This window comes from Myotis nattereri, assembly GCF_964212035.1.
Source record: "Myotis nattereri genome assembly, chromosome: 12".
Taxonomy (NCBI): Eukaryota; Metazoa; Chordata; class Mammalia; order Chiroptera; family Vespertilionidae; genus Myotis; species Myotis nattereri.
Genome location: NC_138087.1, coordinates 72975902 through 72992785, shown reverse-complemented (window position 1 = coordinate 72992785; position 16884 = coordinate 72975902). Strand labels below are relative to the sequence as shown.

Genomic DNA, 16884 nt, shown 5'->3' with positions numbered 1-16884 from the left:
TGAGTTCAGGGGAACTGCAGTTGTCGGGTGAAAGGACGCTCCAGTGAAGCAGGTGCAGAAAGCAAAAAGGAAGGTAAGGAGTGAAGTTTACTAATAACTAGGTGTAAAACATGGGAAATTCAGGATCGCAGGAAAAGAATTTATAAGGCTATACTCCAAGCACAGGGCTGTTCTGTGAGGTATCAACAGCTTTTCGATTTGTTGGATTTTGTAAGTAAAACCTGCCCATGGTTTCCTGGGGAAGGAAAGGTAAATGTAGAGACATGGGAGAAGGTAGGAAAACAACTTAGAGATCGTTCTATAGTTGAAGGTCCAGGGAAAATTCCTCTGTCTGCTTTCAGTATTGTTGCAAGGTCTGTCTCTCACCTGGAGACTACTTATTATGGAAGTATTATATTCGCGGTTGTGCTGACATTGGACCAACCTACGTTCGGGGAATAGTATTAGCTGCCACATTAAAGGAGATGTTCCTCACTGGTCAGCAGCAAAAGAAAGGGGGCTGCTTTACCTGTGGCAAACTAGGGCATTTTGCTAAAGACTGTAATGCTAGAAATGGAAGTCAACAGGCCACAGGGAGTGGAAACAAGCAGCCTGGACTATTCCCCAGATGCAGGGGAGGAAAGCATTGGGCAAATGAATGGCGCTCCAAGACTGATGTTGATGATAATCCAATGCCCCCTAGGCAAGGAAACTTCAAGCGGGCCCCCCACCAAACAGTAGGGGCCTTATCCTTAACCCCACTGCAGCCTTTCCAGCCGGCTCAGTAAACCTTCATCATACCACCCCGGGAAGCGCAGGATTGGCAAATTCTTCCTGGGGTGAGAGATCAGGACTCAGGCAATAGCAGAGAGCACCAATCCTACTCATAAAATACAACTATAAAAATAAAAAAAGGGGGAGAAGAATGTTATGTGTGAAATTTTTTGAATTACAATGCAGAGAGTTGTACAGCGGCCGAAAGGCATCAGGCCTCCTGTACAATAGCCTCTGCCGACTTAGCCCAGTGGAAGGATGCACAAACCAGACAAGAGTTTTACCAGTTTCAGTAATGATGTGGGGAAGAGGTTGTGTTTGTATCTTTCCAGAAGGAGCAGTGCAGCCAATTTGGGTACCAGAGCGTTACGCGTGTCACCACAATGGACCCAGAGAAGCTCCTGTCCCATTGTTCAAAAGACTGAGAGTTGCCCCAATGACAGAAAAGTGGAAAAAAGAAGAAAAGGAAGGCTACGCAAGGGACTGAGGTGCCAACATGGGGTCAGCTGAAGAAGTTAACAACTGAGACCCAGCAGATGGTAGAAAAGCAAGATGTGGAAGCGACTCCCTCAATCATGTTTCTGGCTGTGCTAGCGTTGGTCAGCTGCCAGTCTTCTGCAAAGTCTTGCAAAGCCAAGTCCGGGGACTCTGAGTAAATCAGCAAAAGAAACTTTCATTTAGTAGAAAAATGTTATGTAGTTTGATTTCTCTCTCATTTCTGTGTTGCATTGGCATTGTTTTGTTATTTTTACTAGTTTTAAAATGTTAACACATTGGCATTGTTTTGTTAATAGCCAGAGCATTATGTTTAAGTTTTAAAATGATAACATGTCTGTAGTTTGGGTTTGGCATTGGCATTGTTTTGTTATTGTTTCAATTGCCAGAGTTTTGTTCTTGATGCTAAAGTTTTACTTTCATTTTGGTAGCTTAAAAATAAAAAAAAGGGTGAGATGGAGGAGTGGCTATAGGGTTAAGCCTCGGACTGACCTGTTGGCAAAGCCACAAAAAAGTCCCAGCTTAGAGGGCACAGCCCTCTTAGCATAATTAGGCTTGATCTTATGACTCTCCCTAGATCTTATCTGGGTAGCTAATGGCTGCAGGAGATGTAGCAAGTGCTGCCAAAACAAGTGAAACTCACAAGAACATTGTAACTATGGTGACCACTACTTTGTTTACCTCTGGCTATAAAATAAAGGCTCAGCTTGCTGTCTGGGTCTCTCTCTGTGGCCTTAGCCAGGCACAGAAGATCCACCTAGGTCCAGCTTATTCTCTTTGTCTGTCTTTTTTACATCTTTCAATATCCATCCCCCCACCCCTTCTCAGGCTCACTGAACCCTTCACTGTGCTGGCATGGCCCATGAGAGGACACTGTTGTATGAGGGACATAAAGCAGAGGACCCACACCAGGAGTTTAGGTGGATAAGGGGTGGAGAGGACTCAGGCACATGGCACGATGCCAGGCTTGAAGGATCTTATGGTAAACATCACCCTGGCCATCTGGGAGGTGAGCTGGGTGGGGCCTGATGAGGTGAGCTTCTGGACCAGGGCCAGAGCCAAGACAGAGACAGGGGGAATGTTGGAAACACAGAAGCCACCAGAGGGAGGCAGGAAGAGTGGGAATGGGCCCCCAACAGGTCCATGGGTGGGGAAGGGGGGAATGGCTGCGTCAACCTTCCACCCCACCAAACTGACTTTAGAAACCACAAATCAAGTGACATACACCACAAACTTTGGAAATGTTTTGGGGTTTTTTTGGCTTTTCCTTTCTTTTTTTTTTAATATGATCATTATTCATTCTTCTTCGTTTGCCCTCATAAGGAAAATAGACTTTTCCAATGCCTCAAATATACAAATATCACTGATGCACACACATTCCAGAAAAGCTGAGGTACGCGCTGCTACGGGGTGGGGGTATAGGACATGGCTGGGTAGGTAGCTGCCCACTGGGCCAATTCTACAGGGATCCCCAGGACAGAGCAGTGGTCTCAAGATGAGGTGCAGAGAGGGGCCATGGGCCCATATCATCCTGGGGGCTGGCACCCCAAGATATTCCAAGGTCCCAGAGGGTCCCACCTCCAGTCACATTTTTCCAGAGATGCTTAGGGCCAAGCAGCAGGTCCCAGGCCGGTGGCCAGGCTTGTGCCAGAGCCCCTGCCCCACCCCTTCTTATCTGGCCTCCTGAGGAGGCGGAAGCCCAGGAAATCTCCTCCGTGTAAGAAGTGTTTCCGTATATAAAATGCATATTATTAGCTGGAGGTGGACACGTGCAAGACACTGCCAGGGACTGCATCTGGGCAACAGGTGGCCTTGGTCCCAGCACCTCCTTCAGGGGCTGGAGCCTGGGAAGCGACTTCTCTTGACAAGCAGAGCTCTCCCATTTTGCAAAAGCCGGGACGGAGCAGCAGGGCCTGTGCTGGAGAGAGAACTCCTCATGAGGGTTCCGCATGGCCTTCAGGGGAGACGGCAGCCGCTGCACGCCCACCTGTCCGCCACCTGACTCTGAACCCCCAGTGCCATCAGAAGAGGCAGGAGCCCCACAGGCTGTGATCAAGGACACAAGCCTCTGTTGCAGGCTTGATCCCCAGTAGGGGGCGTTCAGGAGGCAGCCAATCAATGATTCTCATCATTGATGTTTCTATCTCTCTCTCCCTCCCCCTTCCTTTCTGAAATCAATAAAATTATCATTTTTTAAAAATACAATGGATGAGCATCCAAAGTTGTAAGTATACCATAATGATACTTTGTGAAAATATTATTTGTATGGATAAAGATTTGACCCCGTCATGTGGAAATGCAGAAGGGTGGTAGAGTTAGTAATTCCACAGGATTCCTGAGCACCCACTGTGTGCTGGGCACTGCTCCAGGATTGGGGCAGCTGGTGAAAGAGAGCAAGCTTCCCACTTGAATAGCAGAGGATGAAGACGACACAGAAGTGATTTCCTGTTTCAGATGTTGGAGATGGTTCACATAATACACTTACTGAAAACAGACATTCAAATTAATGCCCCGTGTTGTTTGTTTGTTTGTTTGTTTTTTGGAAAATAGCCCTGCCTCGAGGCCTGGGTTGGGGCATCGCTGGACTTTTGGTCTTTCACAGTTGTTACCACACTCAACTGGAACTGAATCCATGTTTGCCTTCCCCCACCCTTAGCACCCTCCCCAGCACATTGCCCCTACACCCAGGCTAGTCTGGGAACCTCCAAGTTGCCTTCAGCATTTGATTTATGACTGGGTCCTCTCTGTCCTGGCACTCAGAGGGGCAGGAGTTGGATGAAACCCTGAGCACCTGCCCCTCTATGGAATCTACCAGCTTCACTCATATCACTCCAGCCCTTTCCACCTTGGCTTTGAGCAGCCAGACCTTTGGGCCCTGGTCTCAAGGTCAGGGACCCAAATTAGACCTGAGCTTGGAGGCTTTGCCTGGGGCTGTACTTTGGGAAAGAAGGGAATGTTCTGCACATAGCATTTCCCTAACGCTCTCAGGATTGTGTCACAGCGGGTCCCCAGGGCCCAGCCCACAGCTCATTATAAAGGTCACCGCACCCCTCAGCCACCAGTACCTCCTACTCCTCTTGCCATGGCGCTGCCCTGGGCCCTTGCAATCTTGAGCCTTCTTCCCCTGCTGGACGCCCAGAGCCCAGCGTGTCCCAGTTTCTCGGTGCCCATCACCAATGCCTCCCTGGACCAGGTGGGTGCCTGGGCCCTGAGCACCATGGGAGCTCTCTCCCGCTCTGGACTTCCCTTCCCCTGCAGGCTTGCGGTCAGCCTCTCCTGGGCGCTGGGGTCAGAACAAGGCCAGCCTCCAGTGGCTTCCTCTGCCTCCAAGCTCAGAGCCTCCTTGCAAAGTCCCTCAGCAGGGCAAGCTGACTGGGTGAGGGGCCAAAGGGGAGGGAGAGAGGGAGGGGGAGGGCGGGTGATGGCTGGCTCCTGCCGCCCCACTCCTCCCCCGGGCCTCTGTCTCCTGATTTGCAAAGTGGAAAGATCTGCCCGAGTCTCCTCCCAGCGGACTATCAAGGATTAGGCTCCCAGTCTGCATCACCTGCTCCTGGCCTCTCCTCAGATCTCTGGCAAGTGGTTTTATATCGCCTCGGCTTCCCACTTACCCGGGCACAAGGAAATAGCTAGCAAGATTCATGCATCCTTCTTCTACTTCACCCCCAACCACACGGAGGACACGATACTGAGCAGAGAGTACATGACCGTGTAAGACCCACACAGGGTGCCAGCTCAGCCCCAGCTGCAGCCCAGCGTCTGGCTCCTCCTCCCAGCTGCCCAAACACCTGGAGCAAGCCCCTCCCCCCTCCTGGCCTCAGCCTTCTCATCCAGGGAATGGGGGCGGGGCTGACGCTAATTGCCACCTGCCTCTCCCCCTCCAAGATTGTGACAGTCCACTTCTCCTTGACTATCTTACCGTTTTCTCCCCTCTTCTGTCTGGCTTTAGCGGGGACCAGTGCCTCTATAACACCAGCATCGTGAGGGTCCATCGGGAAAATGGAACCCTGTCCAAATCCGGTGAGCCCTCAGGGAAGGGTTGCTGTGTGGGATGGGAGATGGTGGGTGGGCCAGGCCAAAGGAGGGGACCTGGGGCTTTGGGCACAGAGAGCCCGGGAGATGCCCACTTCTTACATCTCCATGGGACGCTGCCTGCACACTGAAGCAATCAGTCACAGCTGCCAACCTCTCTGAGCTCTTACTATGTGCCAGGTGCTGTTTGAAGTGCTTTCTATGAATTAACCCCCTTTAACACTCACAAACCAGCCAAGGAGGACATTGCAGTGATCAGCTCAGGACATGGAAAGACAGGAGCCCACTTGTCTCTCTCACTCATCCTGCAATTAGACCTGGACTCAACCCGAGGTTGGTTCCAGTCCTGCCTCTCAACCACTCTTTTTGTTTGTTTTTTATTAATCCTCACCTGAGGATATTGTCCCATTGATATTTAGAGAGAGTGAAAGGGAGGGGGGGAGACAGAGAGAAAGGAAACATCAAAGTGAGAGAGACACATTGATTGGTTGCCTCCCACACCAGGGCTGGGGATTGAGCCTGCAACTGAGGTATATGCCCTTGGCCGGAACTGAACCCTGGACCCTTCAGTCCGTGGGCCGATGCTCTATCCACTTCGCCAAACCGGCTAGGGCTCAACCACTCTTTACCCTCTGGGACCTAAGGGTGGCAGCCTGTTTATTGGGCAGGCAGTGACTTCACCCATGTCCCACCATCACTGCAGAGAAGGCCCATCGCAGGAACACACAAATGCCAATGGAATTGAACCAACACCCCAGGCTCCTCCCTGAACCTCATTGTCCTCATCTGTAAAATGGGGAGAAAGGCCCTGACAGCCACAGTTCACAGAGGCGCCTCTGATTCCACATCCATTCGGCACAGGGCCTGGTGCACAGCAGGAGTGAGGGACAGGGGCCCAGGTTAACCTCTGGCCCTCACCATTGGCTTTGTGGGTCAGGGCACATCCAGGTTTCCTCACCGGTGAGGAGGGACCCACTGTGCCATCTTCATGGTCTCACCCAGACGCTTTCTCTTCCAGAGAATGAGAGAGAAAATTATGGCCAACTGCTGTACCCAAGGACCCCAAGACCTACTTGTTCACTACTCTCCTAGAAGACAAGCAGAACATGGGGCTGTCCTTCTTTGGTATGCCCCCCAAACTCCCACCAGGCTTCCCCTAGGACCACCTGCTCATAGGGCTGGGCCCCTAGACCTCCAGTACTCTCTGGCCTCTAACCTTCCCTCTCCCCCCCCCCAAACCACCCCCTACCCCCACCCCTAACCCCGCACACTGACATTCTCACCTGTCCCTTTGCCTCCCCCTGCAGCTGACAAGCCAGAGGCGACCCTTGAGCAAATGGAACAGTTCTATGACTACCTCACGTGCATGGGCATGGACAAGTCAGAAGTCATGTACACGGATGAAAAAAAGGTGAGGGCAAGGAGGACTAGGCAGTGCCCACCTGAGGGCACTCCTGCTTTGGGCAGCCCCAGAGGCCCAGAGAGGGCCATCTCCCAGCCAGGGCTGCACAGCCAGGCAGGAGAGCCTGCTTTTCTGTGCCCATCTCACTGCGGGGACAGCTGAGCTTCCCAGAAGCCCATGGGGACTGGAGCCCCAGTGCAGAGCGCACTCCACCTTCCCCCCAGGAGCCCCTGCCCTCCCCCATCACTGTGTTTCTTCTCCTGCTGTCCTGCAGAATGTGTGCCTGCCGCTGGAGAAGCAGCACGATGAGGAAAGGAAGAAGGAAAAGGAGGGGTCCGAGACAGACACAGCATTGGATTAGGACTCCGGGACTTTGGGGGCCTATCCTGAGACCGCCCACCTACCCTGCGTGCCTAAGTTCTTTCCCTCAGTTGCACCAATAACGTTTCTGCATTTGGAATAGGCAGGTTGTCTATTGCTCACTCACTCATTCATTCACTCATTCATTCTTGTTGAAGCCGGTGCCCCTGGCTGCAGAAGCCCCTGCTGTAACCCCCAGCACACATGCCAGGATGGACGATGGCACGTGGTGTGGGAGCCCAGCATGAGAAGGTTCCTTCTGCAGGAGGGGGAGTCTGGGAAGGCTTCCTGCAAGGGGCATCTGATCGAGTCTAGAAATATTAGGAGCTTGTTTAACACCTGCTGTTCCTGCTGCAAGCCAAGGGTCTGAGAGGACACGTTAGAGGAACATAAGGCAGAGGACCCACAGCGGGGGTTCAGGTGGGTAAGGGGTGGAGAGGACTCAGGCACATGGCATGGTGCCAGGATTGTAGTACCTTATGGCAAACATCACCCTGGCCATCTGGGAGGTGAGCTGGGTGGGGCCTGATGAGGTGAGTGCCTGGGCCAGAGCCAAGACAGACAGGGGGAATGTTGGAAACACAGAAGCCACCAGAGGGAGGCAGGAAGAGTGGGAATGGACCAACAGGCCCACGGATGGGGAAGGGGGAATGGCTGCGTCAACCTTCCACCCCACCAAACTGACTTTAGAAACCACAGGTCAATTGACATACACCACAAACACCAGAAACTTTGGGAATGTTTTTGGGTTCTTTTGGCTTTTCCTTTCTTTTTTTTTTTTTTTTTCATGATCAATATTCATTCTTCTTCCTTTGCCCTCATAAGGAAAATAGACTTTTCCAATGCCCCAAATATACAAATATCACTGATGCACACACATTCCAGAAAAGCTGAGGTACGCGCTGCTACGGGGTGGGGGTATAGGACATGGCGTGGCAGGTAGCTGGCCACTGGTCCAATTCCACAGGGATCCCCAGGACAGAGCAGGGGTCTCGAGATGAGGTACAGAGAGGGGCCATGGAGGAAGGCTTCCTGGGCTGTCTCCATTCCAGAGGCCCATGGGAAAGGCTGTTCCAGTCACAGAGGAGCTGGGCGCAGGTCATCCTGGGGGCCGGCACCCCAAGATATTCCAATGGTCCGGGAGTGTACCACCACCAGCCACGTCTTTCCAGAGATGCCGACTGCCAAGGGGCAGGTCTCAGGTCGGTGGCCAGGCTTGTGCCAGAGCCCCTGCCCCACCCCTTCTTATCTGGCCTCCTGAGGAGGAGGAAGCCCAGGAAATCTCCTCTGTGTAAGAAGTGTCCCCGTTTATAAAATGCATATTATTAGCTGGAGGTGGACACGTGCAGGACACTGCCAGGGACTGCATCTGGGCAACAGGTGGCCTTGGTCCCCGCACCTCCTTCAGGGACTGGAGCCTGGGAAGCGACTTCTCTGGATGAGCAGAACTCTCCCGTTTTGCAAACGCCGAGACTGAGCAGCAGGGCCTCTGCTGGAGGGAGAACTCCCGTGCCCTCCCGCTGCCCTAGAGGAGGCTGAGGCGGGGGTGGGGGGGGTGGGGGGCACTGGGCAGCTGGTCGGGGTGAGGAGGTGGCGGAGGCTGAGGTAGGTCCTCCTGGAGGCCCATAGAACCTAGGAGGAGAGGGAAGTGGGCCGTTAACCGCAGAGAAGGCTGGGTGCAGCCGAGGAGCGCCGGGTTTGTAACCAACCCAGTTCTGAGCCCAGCTAGGCCGCTGGCCCCTAAGCTCTGGGTCTCAGTTTCTTCACCTGTAAAATGGGAACAACAGGGTCGGGCAGGCAGTGCGCTTAGGGCGCGGCCCCAGGACCCGCCCCTCCAGGGACTCTTGGTGGCGCCGGAAACACCGTCCACCCGCACCCCCGCCCACCCGCACCCCCGTCCACTGCCCCAGGTCCCCTCCGCCGGGTCCGCTGCCTCTGCGCCGCGATCCCCAGGACTGAGGAGAACCCACAGGAACCGAAAATGCCGAAACTAATCAATGTCCGCGTCACCGCCATGGATGCGGAGCTGGAGTTGGCCATCCGGCCGGACAGGACAGGAAAGCAGCGTTTTGATCAGCTGGTTAGGACGATCGGCCTTGGGGAATGTGGTACTTCGGACTCCGGTACCTAGAGAAGAAAGGAGTTCCTACCTGGCTGCCACTTGATAAAAAGGTGTCGGCCCAGGAGGTCAGGAAGGAGAACCCCCTGCATTTCAAGTTCAGGGCCAAGTTCTACCCCGCAGATGTGCCTGAGGGGCTCATGCAGACAACCACGCAGAAGCTCTTCCTCCTCCAAGTGAAGGAGGGCCTTCTGAGCCGTGAGATCTGCTGCCCTCCCGAGGCCGCGCTGCCCCTCGGCTCCGCCCCTCGGCTCCGCCCCTCGGCTCCGCCCCTCGGCTCCGCCCCTCGGCTCCGCCCCTCGGCTCCGCCCCTCGGCTCCGCCCCTCGGCTCCGCCCCTCGGCTCCGCCCCTCGGCTCCGCCCCTCGGCTCCGCCCCTCGGCTCCGCCCCTCGGCTCCGCCCCTCGGCTCCGCCCCTCGGCTCCGCCCCTCGGCTCCGCCCCTCGGCTCCGCCCCTCGGCTCCGCCCCTCGGCTCCGCCCCTCGGCTCCGCCCCTCGGCTCCGCCCCTCGGCTCCGCCCCTCGGCTCCGCCCCTCGGCTCCGCCCCTCGGCTCCGCCCCTCGGCTCCGCCCCTCGGCTCCGCCCCTCGGCTCCGCCCCTCGGCTCCGCCCCTCGGCTCCGCCCCTCGGCTCCGCCCCTCGGCTCCGCCCCTCGGCTCCGCCCCTCGGCTCCGCCCCTCGGCTCCGCCCCTCGGCTCCGCCCCTCGGCTCCGCCCCTCGGCTCCGCCCCTCGGCTCCGCCCCTCGGCTCCGCCCCTCGGCTCCGCCCCTCGGCTCCGCCCCTCGGCTCCGCCCCTCGGCTCCGCCCCTCGGCTCCGCCCCTCGGCTCCGCCCCTCGGCTCCGCCCCTCGGCTCCGCCCCTCGGCTCCGCCCCTCGGCTCCGCCCCTCGGCTCCGCCCCTCGGCTCCGCCCCTCGGCTCCGCCCCTCGGCTCCGCCCCTCGGCTCCGCCCCTCGGCTCCGCCCCTCGGCTCCGCCCCTCGGCTCCGCCCCTCGGCTCCGCCCCTCGGCTCCGCCCCTCGGCTCCGCCCCTCGGCTCCGCCCCTCGGCTCCGCCCCTCGGCTCCGCCCCTCGGCTCCGCCCCTCGGCTCCGCCCCTCGGCTCCGCCCCTCGGCTCCTAGGCCGCGCAGGCCAGGTTTGGAGACTACAACAAAGCCCTGCACAAGTCCGGGGACCTCAGCTCCGCGCGGCCCATCCCCCAGAGAGTCACGGACCAGCACAAGCTCAGCAGGGACCAGTGGGAGGACCGGGGCCAGGTGTGGCACCTGGAGCACCGCGGGATGCTCCAAGACAGCGCCATGCTGGAGTACCTGAAGGCTGCCCAGCACCTGGAAATGTACGGGAGCAACTATTTCGAGATAAAAAAACAACAACAACAAAGGAACAGACCTGTGGCTTGGAGTGGATGCCCTGGGACTAAATCTTTACGAGAAAGATGATAAGTTGACCCCAAAGATTGGCTTCCCGTGGAGTGAGATCAGGAACATCTCTTTCAATGACAAGAAGTTTGTCATCAAGCCCATGGACAAGAAGGCGCCTGACCGCCTCTTCTATGCCCCCCGCCCCACCCCACCCCCACCTTGCGCATCAACCAGCGGATCCTGCCGCTCTGCACGGGGAACCAGGAGCTGTACATGCGCCGCAGGAAGCCCGACACATCGAGGTGCTGCAGATGAAGGCCCAGGCCCGCGAGGAGAAGCACCAGAAGCAGCTGGGGCGGCAGCAGCTGGAAACCGAGAAGAGGCGAGAGACCGAGGAGAGGGAGGAGGAGGAGCTGATGCTCAGGCTCCAGGGCCAGGAGCAGAAGACCAAGAAGGCCCGGAAAGAGCTCTGGGACTGGATCCAGAGGGCCCTGCAGCTGGAGGAGGAGCGCCTGGAGGAGCGGGAGAGGCCGGCAGTGGGTCAGATAAAGAGCCAGGAGCAGCTGGCCACGGAGCTTGCAGAGCACACTGGCCACGATCGCGCTCCTGGAGGAGGCGCGCAGGCGCAAGGAGGACGAGGTGAAGGAGTGGCAGCACCGGGCCAAGAGAGCCCAGGATGACCTGGTGAAGACCAAGGAGGAGCTGCAGCTGGTGATGGCCGCGGCGCCGCCCCTGTGTACCAGCCAGCGGCCTATCACGTCCCCGAGAACCTGCGGGAGGAGGGCACGGAGGACTCAGGCTACAGCGCTGAGCTGTCCAGTGAGGGCATCCTGGACGGCTGCAACGAGGAGAAGCGGGTCACGGAGGCCGAGAAGAACCTGCGTGTGCAGCAGCAGCTGGTGACTCTGTCCAGCGAGCTGTCCCAGGCCAGAGATGAGAACACGAGGACCCGCAATGACATCATCCACAACGAGAACAGGAGGCAAGGCCCGACAAGTACAAGACGCTGCGGCAGATCCGGCAGGGCAACACCAAGCAGCGCATGGAGGAGTTCAAGGCCAGTGAGGCCTGGGGCTAGCAGGGCCCCTCGGGTCGCACGCAGACTCTGAAACTCGTATTCCTCGTCCTCTAATCTAGACCCTCCTCGTACCCAGTTCCTTTAAAGAGAGAAGCTGTTTCAGCGGAAAGATTCCGGGGCTGGGACAGGGGAGGCTTCCCTGGTTACTTTCCCATTTGTATCATAGTGCCAAAGGGGCCTGATTTTCACTGGTGTTCTGATTGAATCACTTCCTGTCTGTGCTGGCGGCAGGGCCCATCGAATGAAGGGAAGAGCCGCTGTACACCTGAGGGGCAGCTCCGTGCTGCCATGTGCGAGAGTCATGTCATTAAAGCACCCATAGTGGCTCCAGTCCGTGCCATATTCCTTCTGTACTTGAAATTACCTCAGACTGACTGATTGTACTTGATTTCTGTGAAGGATGCATCTCTGTACTTATATTTTTGAGGCTTGAAAACTGGTCAGAAGCACTCACACACATGCACACAGTGACTTCCTCCCTCGGCAGCAGCGTCCTCGCTCATTCCGGCTAAACAGGAGGACACTCACGCTTAAACTCCCGGTTTGAACAGTTGGAGGCTCCATTGTTGGGCTCACACACCCGAATAATAATGATCAGCTATGGAGTATAATATTTACCTATAAGCAATAATATGGGTTTGTAACATTACTTAAAAAGGGAAAACTTTGTTCTGTATATTTTGTTGCCTTTTACAGACTAATAAAGGACATGAAAATCAATCAATCCGTCAAAACAAAATGGCAACAACGGAGGCAGCCCCTGTGTTGTAAAGTGTCTGTGAGAGAGGCGCCTAAAGAAGCATTTCACTTAAATGAAACATCAATGAGTTCAGGAGGCCTTGGCCTGAGTTGTTGGCTGGCACCCTGTAAACTCTGGTCTTACTGCCGATCCTCCACTTTCTAACTTGCATTGTGCAGTATACAAAGGGCTTTGCTGCAGTGGTTCTCAACCTGTGGGTCGTGACCCCTTTGGAGGTCGAACAACCCTTTCACAGGGGTCGCCTAAGACCATCAGAAAACACACATATAATTACATATTGTTTTTGTGATTAATGACTATGCTTTAATTATGTTCAATTTGTAACAATGAAAATATATCCTGCATATCAGATATTTACATTATGATTCATAACAGTAGCAAAATTACAGTTATGAAGTAGCAACGAAAATAATTTTATGGTTGGGGGTCACCACAACATGAGGAACTGTATTAAAGGGTCGAGGCATTAGGAAGGTTGAGAACCACTGCTTTGCTGAGATCTGAATGGACGTCTCTCCAAAGAAGACACACAAATGGCCAACAAGCACCTGAAAAGATGCCCGGAGTCATTACCCATCAGGGAGATGTGAATCAAAACCACGTGAGATGCCACTTTATCTAGTTCACACCCATGGGGACGGCTAGCGTCAAAAAGACAGGACAAGTGCTGGCAAGGGTGTGGGGACACTGGCACCCGCACACGCTGCTGTGAAGTGGTGCCGGCACTTTGGCAACAGTCTGGCAGTTGCCCAAACGGTTAAACAGTGCCCTGCCTGGAACCGAGGTGCCAGGCTGGGAACAGGTGCTTTATCAGCACTAGCTCATTCACTCGCTCAGGCTTATGATGCTTATTTCACAGATGGGCAAAAGAAGCTCAGAGAAGCGAGGTGGTGCCGGGGTCCGCCGCAAATCCCCTCATTCCGCTTGTCCAGCCACAGAACCCTGGCCAGGCCACTTCACCTTTTCAGAGCTCCGTTTCCTCACCTAAACCAGCTCCCAGGGCAGGTCCAATAGGACAAACCAGGTAAAAAGCGCTGTGAGCTGCCTGGCCATGGCGAGTGCTCTGTAAATGTTGGCTCTGGAGGCCCAGGGTCCCAGAGCTGAGGGGCCAGTCCTGGATTCACATCCAGGGCTAATCAGCACCCACTAGATGCTGATACATGTCACCTGAACCCAGTGACCAATAAACCAGCTTCTTGAATCCAATTTCCCCCTTCAGGGACCATCTGAGTTAATTACTCTGTGCCCGCACACCCCTACCTTCTGAGAATTTGAGGACCAGCTTGTCCTGAGAGTTACCCAAAACTTCCCCCAGGGCAGAAGCCACCAAAACAAAACCCAACCAACCCTCCTGGCTGGCAAGCAGGGGCTATAAGGCAGCGGACCACCAGGGGGCAGCAGAGGCGCATGCAGCTTTCTAGAGGGCGCACAGGCCTCAGCCTCTGAGCATGCTCTGACTTGCAGCTGGAGAACATTTAGGGCCCCATCAGCCCAAGTTGCAGCAGCATTAGAAGCACTCTGGTTCCTGGGCACCCTCTATGCAGTACGGACTGTCCGTACATTTATTAGTTCATTTCATCCTCACCACAGCCCATGTCACCGAGGAACAGTGACCCAGGCCCCCAGCCCCTCCTTGAGCGGAGCCCAGGGCGGACTGGAAGCCTGGGTTGCCCCCTGCGACCCAGGCCCCCAGCGATCCAGGCCCCCAGCCACTCCTTGAGCAGAGTACAGGGCTGGCAGAAAGCTTGGCTTCCTCCGTCGCCAGGAGCAACCCAAGCCTCCTGCTTGCTCCAGTTCCATGGCCATCGCCATCTTCAGTTCTTCGTTCGGAGCATGAGTATGCAAATTAACCACCATATTTGTTGGGTTAAATTTGCATAGTCCCTCTGATTGGCTGGTGGGTGTACCAGAGTGGCAGAGTGATGGAGTGGTTAATTTGCATGTTTCTCTTTTATTAGTGTAGATTATCATTATCATTATCATCATCATTGCTTGAAAGGCCCCAGAGCTCATCTCCAACCCTTTCATTATGGATGTGGAACCTGAAGCCCAGAGAAGTTAAGGAAATTGCCTAACTTCACACAGCAAGTCAGTGGGGAGAGCGGGAACTAGAACCCAATGTCCATATTCTCAGGCCACTGCTCTCCCCACAAATCTTCCCTGTTGGGTTTGGGGAAAAGAATGGGAGTGGAGGGAGCAGGGAGGGGAGATAAGATGTAATCGCTGCTGCCAGCCCCCCTGCTGGTCACACCCTCCTAGTAGGACTCTTCAGGAGCTGCTTAATTCATGTCCATGGTTTCTCCATGTCAAGGTCAAGGAGGGTGGCTTCAGGTTGCAGAATGTGGAGCAACAGGTGTGAGGGCAGGACACCCTGGGAGGTCTGGGAATCCCAGAAAAATCCAGTTCCCAGGTCTGTAGCTTTGACCTGCCTCCAAGCTCAGGGCAGGCCCACATCTGGCCAGACATTACCCTCCCCTCCCTGCCCTGACCGCTTCCATCCCTTACCTGTGTCCTGGGTCCTCACAGGCTGGCAGTGGGGACAGGAGACTGTTCTATTGCCTCATGGGACGATCTTGGGGGGCAGAACATGGTACTCCTGGCCTGGGGGCAAGCACAGTTAGTTTGTGTCAGCTCCCTACATGGCTGCAGAATTGAGGGGTTTAGTATAATGACCTCTCTGTCTCTCTTTCTATTGTGTGCACACACATGGTATATGTGCATAAATACATGTTTATATCTATACTAATAAAAGGGTAATATGCTAATTAGACCAGACGTCTTCTGGACATCCTTCCGGACGTCCTTCTGACAAAGCCACGGTGGTGGGAGTCGAGGCAGAGGAGTTTGGGATGATCAGGCCAGCAGGGGAGAGCAGTTAGGGGTGATCAGGCAGGCAGGCTGATGAGCAGTTATGAGCCAACAGTCCCAGATTGCAAGAGGGATGCAGTCCATGAGGTATCGGGCCTAAACCAACAGTTGGACATCCCCCAAGGGGTCCTGGATTGGAGAGGGTGTAGGCTGGGCTGAGGGGCTGCCCCAACACCCCGTGCAAGAATTTCGTGCACCGGGCCTCTAGTACCTCAATAAAGCTGAAAATCCTAATAAAAGAGTGATATGCAAATTGACCATCACTCCAACACACAAGATGGCTGCCCCCATGTGGACACAAGATGACCATCAGGGGAGGGCAGCTGTGGGAGAACAGGCCAGCAGGGGAGGACAGTTAGGGGTGACCAGGCCTGCAGGGGAGGGCAGTTGGGTGCGACAAGGCCTGCAGGGGAGGGCAGTTATGGGAAATCGGGCCTGCAGGGGAGGGAAGTTAAGGGTGACCAGTCTTGCAAGGGAGGGCAGTAGGGGTGACTGGGCCAGCAGGGGAGGGCAGTTTGGGGTGACCAAGCCTACAAGGGAGAGCAGTTGTGGGCAACCGAGCCGGCAGGGGAGCAGTTAGGCGTCTATCAGTCTGGCAGGCAGAAGCAGTTAGGGGCGATCAGGCAGGCAGGCAGGAGAGCAGTAGGGAGCCGGCAGTCCTGGATTGTGAGAGGGATGTCTGATTGTCCGTTTAGTTCGGGGGAGACCTGGCCTGCAGGGGATGGCAGTTAGGGTTGACCAGGCCTGCAGGGGAGGGAAGTTGGGGTGCAGGGGAGGGCAGTTGGACATCCCTCGAGGTGTCCCAGATTGGAGAGGGTGCAAGCTGGGCTGAGAAACACTCCCCCCCCCCCCCCCCACTGGAAACCAAGATCAACAGTAATTAATATAAATGTGAGGAGTGAATATCTACATTTTATTACCTGCTGCTGACTCAATGGCATAAAGCAAACTCCCCCAAAACCTGACAATCTTACTGTTTACTAAACATTACCATTGATATGTCTGTTTGCATTCCTAAAGGCAATTGTGCATTCTAGCAAATAAAAGCAGCTGGGAATGGAGCAGCAAGAGAGAACTTGACTGCTATGGTTGAGTTGTCCACTGGTTTCCCCCAGTATTAAAAATAATATTTCGTCTTGTGTATCATTTGTGCATCAGCTCTTCCTCCAAGCCTTTGAACCCGCGAAAGCCACATTGGACGAGGACTTTCGAACCCCTCCAACTCCCCCCCACCCCCGCCATGCACAAATTTTGTGCACCAGACCTCTAGTAATAATATAAAATGCTACAGAAAGATAAAAAGAGAGGTATGGTTAAGTAAATTATAATCTAGGAAGTGAATGACAGGTGATGTGAGCTTTAAAATCACAACCACTCACTACAGTGAAACATGAAAAACTATCAAAATATATAAAATGGCCCTAGCTGGTTTGGCTCAGGGGATGGAGCATCAGCCTGTTGACTAAAGGGTCACAGGTTAGATTCTGGCCAAGGGCACAAGCCTGGGTTGCCAGCTCCATCCCCAGTAGGGGGCGTGCAGGAGGCAGCCAATCAATGATTCTCATCATTGATGTCTCTAGCTCTCTCTCCACCTCTGAAATGAATAAAAATATCATTTAAAAAACCAAAAACAAAATGGACATCCAAAGTTGTAAGCATACCAT

General features: G+C 54.9%; 2 pseudogenes across 2 annotated transcripts; both read left to right on the top strand.

Annotated features, from left to right (window-relative positions):
* Positions 1–4330: 4330 nt before the first annotated feature.
* On the top strand, positions 4331–7040 carry LOC308528197 (alpha-1-acid glycoprotein-like; annotated as a pseudogene). Its single transcript has 6 exons — positions 4331–4441; positions 4814–4956; positions 5195–5265; positions 6296–6402; positions 6585–6688; positions 6954–7040. The product of its transcript is annotated as an alpha-1-acid glycoprotein-like (transcript).
* Positions 7041–9020: 1980 nt separating this feature from the next.
* On the top strand, positions 9021–11592 carry LOC308527773 (ezrin-like; annotated as a pseudogene). Its single transcript has 2 exons — positions 9021–9403; positions 10275–11592. The product of its transcript is annotated as an ezrin-like (transcript).
* The last annotated feature ends 5292 nt before the right edge of the window (positions 11593–16884 follow it).